At 48.2% G+C, this 10,581-nt stretch overlaps 1 protein-coding gene across 4 annotated transcripts in view; it reads right to left on the reverse strand.

The window, feature by feature from the left end:
* Positions 1–6,984, reverse strand: part of GOLM1 (golgi membrane protein 1) — a 28,118-nt gene extending 21,134 nt beyond the window's left edge. Inside the window, exon 1 of one of the 4 annotated variants that reach the window (XM_035100158.3) lies at positions 6,677–6,984. The gene's annotated coding sequence lies outside the window, so the exon portion shown is untranslated. Of the gene's footprint in view, positions 1–718; positions 850–5,797 lie in introns of those variants that run through there. The other 3 variants (XM_035100159.3, XM_088653045.1, XM_060280098.2) reach the window with 3 other exon arrangements.
* Between the last annotated feature and the right edge of the window lie 3,597 nt (positions 6,985–10,581).

Raw genomic sequence — 10,581 nt, forward strand, 5'->3', positions numbered from 1 at the left:
AGGAGTATATTCCTCAACGCAGGAGGGGGAAAAGGGTGGCTTCTACTCCCTATTTCTGCCCTGGTCACATGGTCTGGCTCACTTCTGTCTGCTGCATAGTCTTCCAACTATTTTGAAAGCTATTTCTAGCTTTGAGTCCTGCTCAAATCAACAGGCAGGGAAAGGGGTTCAAATGACAGGAGAGGACAACTGGAGGAACAGTAAAGAAAAACCTTGCTGCACTGGGAAATTTAAGGTTTGCACACATATTTTCCTGGTTTGGGACTCATCCAAAACCCTGTGCAGTACTGATTGTATTCAAATAGGAGGTGACAGGATTTGTCCAGCTCAGATACCATATGTTAAATTTTAGCAGCTAAAACAAGCCACAGTGTACTCACTGGTCTCTTAAGATTAGGAACATGGGAAGCTCCTTATATCAAGTCCATGTAGTTCAGTGTTGACACAGACTGGCTCAGAGCAGCTTACAAAAACTAATACACTAAAAGGACCTAACAAAACAATATAAAAATAATTTCTTCAATAAGCAACATTCTGGGGGCATGCCTCCGCAAAGTGATGCCTAAGAAAGGAGTATGCTTTTTAACATAAATTGTTAAATTATAATTCGTGAATGATGTATATCTATATATATAAAATGTAGACACTGCGTGCGCGGAGGTAACAGCCTTGCACCATAACCGCTGAACCAATTGCATCAAATTAGGACAAAGTGTACCTTGCCCATCAGGGAGGGATCTGGCATAAAAAAATTATCAAAAAACCACACCTTTCACACCTAAAATAATAATTAAACGCAAAAAAGTGGCGCCCCTATTAGACATCACCAGCAAAAGCTCTGAAGACTCCAACAGCATCCAATAGAAAGACAGATTGCACGCTGCTGCCTCCAAAGCCACGCCACCAGATGACAACACAAAATTCCACAGCAACCAACTGAAAACAGGCCTTTTGCAGCAACAAGGACAACATTGCCCAACAGACTGGATAGGCCGCAGCAGACTAGGCCGCTTTCCAGACTACGCCAAGTGGAGGTAGGGGCCTGCCGGGGGGGTGAATAGGGGGCAGGGATAGCTAATGGGTCAGAACAGGGTGGGAGGAGACACAGGGATGAAACCTGCCCTCTCCACAGTATCTTGCCTCGGCTTTGCAGACTAGGCCACTTTCCAGACTAGGCCAAGTGGAGGTAGGGGCCTGCCTGGATGGGGGATGGAGGGCGAAAAGGTCGTAGGTTGGGACAGGGTGGGCCCAATCACAGGGATGAACCGGGGGTGGGGGGAGGAGAGACAGAACGGGGGTGGGGAGACATAGGGATGTGCCTATGTAAACATAACACACACAAAACAGGGGGACTCTGAAGGTGAGGGGAGTCTGAAGTGGGACTCTGAGGCTCCATTTAACAAACTGAGCCACCGCAATGCGTGGCAGGGCCAACTAGTAAGATATATGATCTGAATTATGGTTTGTTTGTTTATAGTTGTTCTTCAGTGCAACCTGAAGGTCTTTACCAAAATGTGTTGACCACTGTACCATTTAATTACATTAAATATTTTCAGTAACTACTTTGAGGCTTTGCTGCTTTTTGCTCGCTTGTTTAACCCAGAAGCCTGCTCTTTGTGATCCAAAGATAAAAAAATTAAAACCTGGGGTGTGTCAAGGGTTGCTAAAAGGAGCATTTACACACTATTTGCTTTAACAGTCAAGCTTCCTTTGTGAAATATAAATGGGATGTTAATGAGTAACACTTATAGTAGTACCGCTTTACAACCACAATTACAGTGGTACCTCGCAAGACGAAATTAATTCGTTCCACGAATTTCATCTTGCAAAGCTCAGTTTCCCATAGGAATGCATTGAAATTTAATTCATGCGTTCCTATGGGGGGGAAAAGAAGCACACACAAAAAAAGGTGCTGACTCACCCGCCACAGCCAGAAGTCCTCAAGGCTCTGGGGACGGGGAAGCAGGAGGAGGGCCTGCTCCTTCAGGCGCCGCCACTGTTCCCGCCACGGGCCACCTGGCGAGCCCCACTACTGCTCCTGCCGGATCCCGCCAGCTCGCCGGGAGGAGCCACGGAGGCCGCCATGGCGGGCAAGGCCGGAGCCGTGGAGGCCGCTGAGGAGGGCAAGGCCGGAGCCGCGGAGGCCGCCATGAGTACCACGCCGCCGCAGGAGGCAGAAGCGGCGGCCATGGACGTCACTGGCGGAGTTTTAAAGGTAAGCGGCGGCAGCTTCCCTTCCCCTTGCGAGGCTGCTTCGTCTTGCGAAGCACAGCCATATACGGCTTCATTTTGTGAGTCGTCAAGGCATTTTTGTTGCACAAGGCATTCGTCTTGCGGGGTACCACTGTACATACTTCTCTAACCAAACCAAGAATTTGGTGGTACTGTAAGTCATACTGAAATTGGTTATCTTTACCAAATAACTTTAAAAAAAAAAAAGCATCTGTCTTTTGCTGTATTATCAAAGATCCTGCCTGGAATGGATGGTTGCTTTATCAGCAACATTCCATTATGTTTGTTTGTCACTTTTATAAGCAAAACATCAGAAAAGAGTCTAATCTTGACAACTCAGAAAAGTAGTTGAGAAGTTTAAACACCCTCACCAAACTCTGCATATGGTTGAGGATGTATGTGCATGAGTGTGTCTGTGCAAGAGAGCATACATGCATGCTGTTCTACAAACTCTCCCCCCCCCATGTTCCCCACTTTTCCCACAGACCCCAGGGAAACCTTTGCTACTTTGTTTCCATAATTTGGGGTACAGTAGATTTTAGAGGCACTTATTTTACATATCCAACGCCTATCTATGCACAATGCAAAACAAGCACACACAGAGAGATAAGTTTTTGCGTGGAACCTAAATTAGCTTAAGAAAATTCCCAGAAGATCGCCATCTCTCTTTCTCCCTGCCGCCACCAACATCCCCTGAAGTCTTTTTTTTGGGGGGGGGTCACACACTCCTGAGGGGGGGCACTGATGGGCAGAAGATAGGGCAGGACTTTTCTTCCCTGAACTTTATCAAAATTAAATTATTGTTATGACATTTTGGGGGGGGGCGTCAGAGCCCCATAAACTCTACATTCAGGGAAGAGTCAGAAATTGAGCAAACTCAAAAAAGTACAGTACAGTATGTTTTTTTTGTTTTTTTTCAAGGGCTGGGAATAACTTCCTCATGAGGCCACCTGGTGATGGTGGGTCCTTGAATAAACTATTAGCCAGCCATTAGCCCCATAGGCATGGGACCCAGGTGGCTCTGTGGGCTAAACCACTGAGCCTAGGGCTTGCTGATCAGAAGGTCAGCGGTTCGAATCCCTGTGACGGGGTGAGCTCCCGTTGCTCGGTCCCAGCTCCTGCCAACCTAGCAGTTCGAAAGCACGTCAAAATGCAAGTAGATAAATAGGAACCGCTACAGCGGGAAGGTAAACAGCGTTTCCATGTGCTGCTCTGGTTTGCCAGAAGTGGCTTTGTCATGCTGGCCACATGACCTGGAAGCTGTACAGCGGCTCCCTCGGCCAATAATGCGAGATGAGCGCGCAACCCCAGAGTCGGTCACGACTGGACCTAATGGTCAGGGGTCCCTTTACCTTTACCTAGCCCCATAGGCAGAAGGCACAGAGGGAGAAGTTGCGAGGGTTACAGGAGGTGTGATGTCATCATGGGAAAAAGTGGGTTTTTTTGCAGTAGGCTTTTGAAACTGAGGTTAGAGAGACGGGGGATACTGGAAGGCACTGGCTGGAGGAGATGGGGGGGGGCACATGGATGGCTGCTGCTTTGGATCCAAGCTTGCTGAAGCTATTAGGGGCGCAAGAAGAAACACTCTTAGGCCATAATGTTCTGCATGCACATTCTCCACAGAAGGCTTTAGATGTAAATATGTGTAAAATAAACCCTATTTCCGAAAAAGACACTGGTCTCTGCTGTGCCTCTTTCCAAAGGACCACAAACCCTAGTTAAATGCCAAGACCCCTGGAAACTCTTGCTCGGCAGAGATTGGGGTGGCCTGAAACATTATGTTAATATCCAACATTATGTTAGTATCTAAAAAAGTGTAGTATAAACACCGACAACTGGGAAACACTGGCCTGCAAGCGCTCCAATTGGAGAACAGCCTTTACCGAAGGTGTCGTGGGCTTTGAAGACTCAAACTCAGGACGCAAGGGAGAAACATGCTAAGAGGAAGGCACGCTTGGCAAACCATTGCCATGATCAACTCCTGCCCAGAAACCCATGTCCCTACTGTGGAAGGACGTGTGGCTCCAGAACTGGCCTCTACAGTCACTTACAGACTCACCGTTCAGACCGTGTTCATGGAAGACAATCTTACTCGGCTACAAGTGATTGCCAAAGAAGAAGTTAATATCCAAGCCTTCATATATATTCCAACTGAAACCAACTATATTTGCCCATCAAAGCATAATAAATTACACTACAATAGTTCTGTTTTTTCACAGTCAACGTGTAGAGACCTGAAGTCGCAGTCTGCATGAAGTTTACTTCTAAGGGGACAATCCTGTGCTCAGTATAAAGTCAGCTGAGTGGTTTCCAGGATGCCACATTAGTGCTGTTCCACTGCCAGAGAAAGAGCTGCATCGGTTGGGCAATCTTATTCCCTTGCCTGTATCATCAACAGAAGGGAAGAAGTAAAAGCTTCTCACACGCCCTTCCCCTACTGCGCGCAGCAAAATGGCAGGGCAACGGAAGTGGCTATTGCCTTGCCTTGTAGGTTCATAAATATGCCGTGAGATTACTCTGTAAATGATTTAAACCTGATTGTTGAGTCATAATTTGCACACCGTCTAACAGCAGAAATAAAATAAAGCATCACTAATTATCATAATCACGTGCAGCAGTGTAATCCACCTATAGAATAATGCAACTCGCCAATAAATAACTCCCCCTCAGGTGTCACTTACTATTGATACTTGTTTGGAAAATGGGTATTTATTTGGCAATGTTTTTTTAATACACCTAGAGGGCCGTATAAAGGTGGTTGACTGCAGCCCACATGATGAGGGTAACTCGTCTTTATCATGAGAAGTGTTTGTTTCTGAATTGTTAACTTTTCCATGTACTGTACAAAATAATGCTGAATTGTTAAGAAATTCCCTGTCTTCTCAGGTGGTATTTTTTAAAGCTAACATTAGTGTCATCTTTAGTGTACTGCATTTCAATTCCTTAAAAGTACTGATACTAATATTATCGGGACAAAAAGAGAGGGAGATTAAGCAATGCACACAAAATAACCACCAACACTTTCAGTGTTTGCAACACAAGCATTTTATACCCAAATGAATAGCTAACTTAGCAGCAAATCAAGTAAAAACTAAAAAGGGGGGTAATTTTGAGTGAACTAATTAGATTTTTTTTCTATCTGCATAACTGCTGTACGAATAGCCCAACTGAGCAATCAGAAGTTTGTGTTTTTGTTAAAGATTAGATATACAGAAATTAGATACTTCGGTAGATATGAGAATCTGATCAAAGAGGAAGTACTTCAAAGATATCATGCAGCAATTCAACATTTTCAACTCCCCCGCAAAAGCACAAAGACATATTAAGAAATGTCACAACCTGAAAAACTCAGTATATACTACTGTATCTGAATCAAGAGTAAATCATTTAACCACAGGGTCTTAATCTCAAGACATTCCCTGGGCCCTCTTAAAAATCAACAAATGACTTCCGCTTAACTGGATTTGTGGCAACTTGAAATATCTCAAACATAAACCAGAACTGGGAATTATTCTGCATTTATGGGGTGACTTTTACAGTAAGTACAAGAGATCCCACAACCTACAGTACAGCAGTCTTCTTTCCATGCCCCTTTCAGAGGTGCCAACGTCAACAGTGGTCTCTTAAGAGTAGCCATGACTGAGCAAGTTTAATTTTCCAACCACCATGAGCTACTTCACTCCCTGGAAATGTCAAATTGCAACCTTCTCATGCCAAAAGTCTTTTTAAGGGGTGAGGAGCCATAATCCTGCTGGACTGCGTTTCTTGACGACTTTTCGATGGGCAGGAAAGCCTTCTGGGGAGACATTCCCAAAGCACAGGTGAGGCTCCCCGAGAAAGGGAAGGGCGCGCGTTCCGACTGTGCCCGCCCTATCCTCACCGTTCTCTCGTCTGGTGGGAGAGAGGGGGGGTCTGCTGGGGACACCTCGATTGGGGAGGGGGGCTGACCTCGCTTAAAAGCGCCATCGGAGCCCCTGGTAAAGGCAGACCAGAAGAACGCGGGGAGACTTCGGAGCGCGTCCCCACACCCCCTCGCTCCAAGTGGGAAGGTCGGGGGGGGTGGGGCGCAGGGAGAGGCGCGCCCAGGGGACCCTGCCGACGGCAGGGCAAGCGCGCGCGCCCTCTTCCCACGAACTTAGGGCCGCCCCGAGGAAGACCAGCGGCGCTCCTCCACGTCCCTTGGATCGTTCAACCGCGCGCGCGAGAGAAAGAGCCGGCCGCGCGAGATGCGCCTAGAAGCCCCGGCCTGCATGGAGACGCCTCCTGCCCCCCTTTCATTCCTAAGGGGAAGAAAAGGGCCTTTTTCACGCGCGGCGCTGTCCCTTCCTCGGGGAACGAGCGCGCTCGCCGTGGAACAAGGCAGGGTCTGAGGAGGCGCAAGACGAAAAGGGCCGCTGCTGGAGGAGGCGCGGCACAGATGCAAGCGCCGGGTTTGGCTCCTCACCTTCCGCGCTCCACGCCGCCTGTCCTCACCGGCGAGCCAGGCCCGCTCCTCCTCCCGCGGGCTGCCCTATGAGCAGCCGGGCGAGCGCAGCTCCCTGCCCCCGGGGAGAAGGCGAGGAGGAAGCTGCCCCGGCGGGTAAGGTTTCTTCTTCCCGGCGCCTTTCCAAACCTCCCCGCCTTCCTTTCAGTAGCAGCAGCCGCCGCCGCCCGGAGCGTCTGGCTGAGGAAGAGGAGGCGGCGGTGGGGAAGCCCAAAGGCGAGCCGGAGGAGCTGGCGCTGCTGCTGCTGCTGCTGCTGCAAGGAGGCACTGCGGGCAGAGCAGGAAGTGCAGCAGGCGGCAAGGAAGCGGCGGGAAGAGCTCCCGAGGTTGGCCGGGCAGGTTGCGCGCCAGGAGCTCTTCCCCACCCCCCTCGCCGCCGCCGCCCCCCCCGGCAGCTGCTTGTGCGCGCGCTCCGCCGGGAGACGCCGCGCGCCGAGGAGGAGGAACCGGCTCCGTCTTGCAGGCTGCACCTGCTCCCTCTCGCCCGCCGCCCGCTTCCTGTCTGGGGAAGAGGGGTCCGCGCGAACAAAGGCTCCTCCTGAGAAGGGCGAGACAGCCGCCGCTGGATCCAAACGACACGAGCATTTCTGGGGGTGCCTGCAGCGCTCAATAGCATGTGCGGGTGGTAGTGGGGGGAATCAAGTTACCCAATTTAGGGCGCACAGAAGGAGCATTTTATTAAAGGAAATGTGGGGGGGGGGAGAGACGCTTCCTCGAGAAAGTGCACAAATGCAATAGTAGTACGTAAGAAGGAAGGGCCGTAAGTGGTTTGCAAAAACGAAATATTTAGGTTTAGAACACAGTATAAGTGATCCCAACCGTTATTAACACACTGCAGCCGCCTAAAAGTTGCATGATACAGCAGAGAAAATTAGCCCTCAGTGATGCGTATCTTCATAAAATAAACATGAAATGGGATGGCTGGCAAAATTTCAAACTATGCCTTCCATGGGAAGCCTATTCCCAAACGACCCAAATGCTCCTAGTGGTTTTTTTTTCTTATGCAAGAACAAAGGGATCAAATCTAAGCTAGATGTTTAGTATTGCAGATCTGTTAACATAACCTTAGCATACCAGATTTGTTCAGCCAGTGAAGGGAACTTTGTTTTCCTTTTCTGTTATTTGCCTATACAGTGGTACCTCGGGTTACAAACACCTCGGGTTACAAACACTTCAGGTTACAGACTCCGCTAACCCGGAAGTAGTATCTCGGATTAAGAACTTTGCTTCAGGATGAGAACAGAAATTGTGCTCCGACGGTGCGGCAGTAGCGGGAGCCCCATTAGCTAAAGTGGTACCTCAGGTTAAGAACGGTTTCAGGTTAAGAATGGACCTCTGGAACGAATTAAGTTCTTAACCAGAGGCACCACTGTATTGGCAAGGAATACATTGATCTTATTTTATATATTGATTTTATTTCATAATTTTTATGCTGAAGGGAGAAGAAACATCTAATATTCCCTTCATCTTGTTAGATGCAGAGCATCACTATGTCAGGGATTAGATGCTCCCTGAGGTATTCTACTTTTCAATTTTGATTCTTACCTCTAGAGATACCTAGCCTGGATCTCTGTATCCCAAGAGAGTCTGAAATTATATTCTACAATTACTCAGAAGATACTTGCTCCTTTGGTACGTCAGTACCAAAACAGGAATGACATCTCAAGGCTGCCGGAAAAAGTATCTGTTTCTTCACATGTTCAGGTGCCTTTTACCAACATTGCATTAAACATTTTCACCTCTCCACAGTAGACAGGTCTAGTTAAGGTGCAAAAAGCCTATGGGGTTAAAAAATCTGCCAATGTGATAATACAAATGCCTTGTAGGTCGACACATGTTCCCTTCTGCAAGGAACCATTACATAATAATAATAATAATAATAATAATAATAATAATAATAATAATAATAATAATATATTTATACCCCGCCCATTCTGGGCGGCTTCCAACAGAAATATTAAAATACACTTAGGCGCTTATAGAAGTGCTGCTTCAAGCTGGTGGGCACCAAACAGATGTATAGCAGGCCTTGCACCTGACTTTTTAGGGCTCCTCCACAGCCTGTTTAATCATCCTGGTTTGCAAAGCTTACTCAGTGTTAGACTATGTCTTTACCAAGCATTTATTCTTATTTGTCTAGAGGGGAGTTCTAGGACAATGAGCATTCATCCTGATTTGCTTGCAGGCTGTTTGCACATCTTCCCACCAATTATTTGTTCATCCCACATTTTCAGTGCCTCTCCCCATCCCCAGATGCTCACTTAACTTTAGTAACATTAAGCATGGTACCTTTAGAATAGTTATTTTAAGGGTGCACCTAAAGCAGGAGTCAGCAAACGTTTTCAGCAGGGGGCCGGTCCACTGTCCCTTGTGGGGGGCCGAACTATATTTTTTTGGGGGGGGGTGAACAAATTCCTATGCCCCACAAATAACCCAGAGATGTATTTTAAATAAAAGGACACATTCTACTCATGTAAAAACACACTGATTCCCAGACCGTCCACGGGCCAGATTGAGAAGGTGATTGGGCCAGATCCGGCCCCTGGGCCTTAGGTTGCCTAAAGGTAAAAAGGGGTCCCTGGCCATCAGGTCCAGTCGTGTCCGACTTGGGGTTGCGGCGCTCATCTCGCTCTATAGGCCGAGGGAGCCGGCGTTTGTCCGCAGACAGCTTCCGGGTCATGTGGCCAGCATGACAAAGCTGCTTCTGGCAAACCAGAGCAGCGCACAGAAACGTTGTTTACCTTCCCGCCGGAGCGGTCCCTATTTATCTACTTGCACTTTGATGTGCTTTCGAACTGCTAGGTGGGCAGGAGCTGGGACCGAGCAACGGGAGCTCACCCTGTTGCGGGGATTCGAACCGCCAACCTTCTGATCAGCAAGCCCTAGACTCTGTGATTTAACCCACAGCGCCACCTGGGTCCCTTAGGTTGCCTACCCAGGACCTAAAAAGCAAGGGTATTGCTCCACTGTTCCCTTTGGAGGGGTAGATTTACTATAGCAAAACTCCCTCTGGCAAGGGGCAACCACATTGCAGGTGATTGCTGGAGGCAGCATAAAATAACATTTATTTATTTATGTATGGATAGTTTCCATCATCCCTGACCATTGGGCATGCTGGCTGGGGCTGACGGGAGTTGGAGACAACATAATCAGAAGGGCCATGGGTTCCTTATCCTGGTAATAGATGGAGCCAATGGGAAGCTGGCCAGTGTCGCGGAAGGCGGTCCCTGCTTTGCTCCACGCTGGTTTTGTGCGGCGCATGGGAGCCGACCGAGCAGGCGACGGGGGTCCATGGGCCGGTTAAACGACCCCCATGGGCTGCTGGTGGCCCATGGACATTGGGTTGCCAACCCCTGACAAAGCAAACAGGACTAGACACAGCTTAATTGATCCATTACTGACCTTTCTCTTGTAGCCTGGCCATAACCCCCCCCCCATTTCTGCCATCTGAGTGGCAGAAGCCTTGGGTGCAGCTGTTGTAACCTGAGTTAATGTATCAGCCAGTGCGACAACATCTCAGATGTTTGGATATCAGACCAATCTTACGCGGTTTCAAAGTGGTCTCAAAGGCCACTGACTTTAAGGGCCATAGCCTTAAAGGACACCAAACCGCATAGGATTCGGCTGAGCATGGGTGCAATCACAAAGCACAGCATTGCCTTCATAAGGCTTAAGAGAGCAAAGGTGGTTTCCGAATAGGAATGCCATGAGGCTGCTGCCATCTTGTGGCCATTTCAAGACACTATCGGTTCTGAGATTTGTCTCATTAGCCATTGCACCGTGACAGATGGTTTTATTTAACTATTCTATGCTAGTCTGGGAATCAGTTGTGTTGATTTATTTGCACTTTTTATTGTCTTTGCTCT

This window comes from Zootoca vivipara, chromosome 10 (assembly GCF_965207765.1).
Source record: "Zootoca vivipara chromosome 10, rZooViv2.hap1.1, whole genome shotgun sequence".
In the NCBI taxonomy this organism is placed as follows: Eukaryota; Metazoa; Chordata; class Lepidosauria; order Squamata; family Lacertidae; genus Zootoca; species Zootoca vivipara.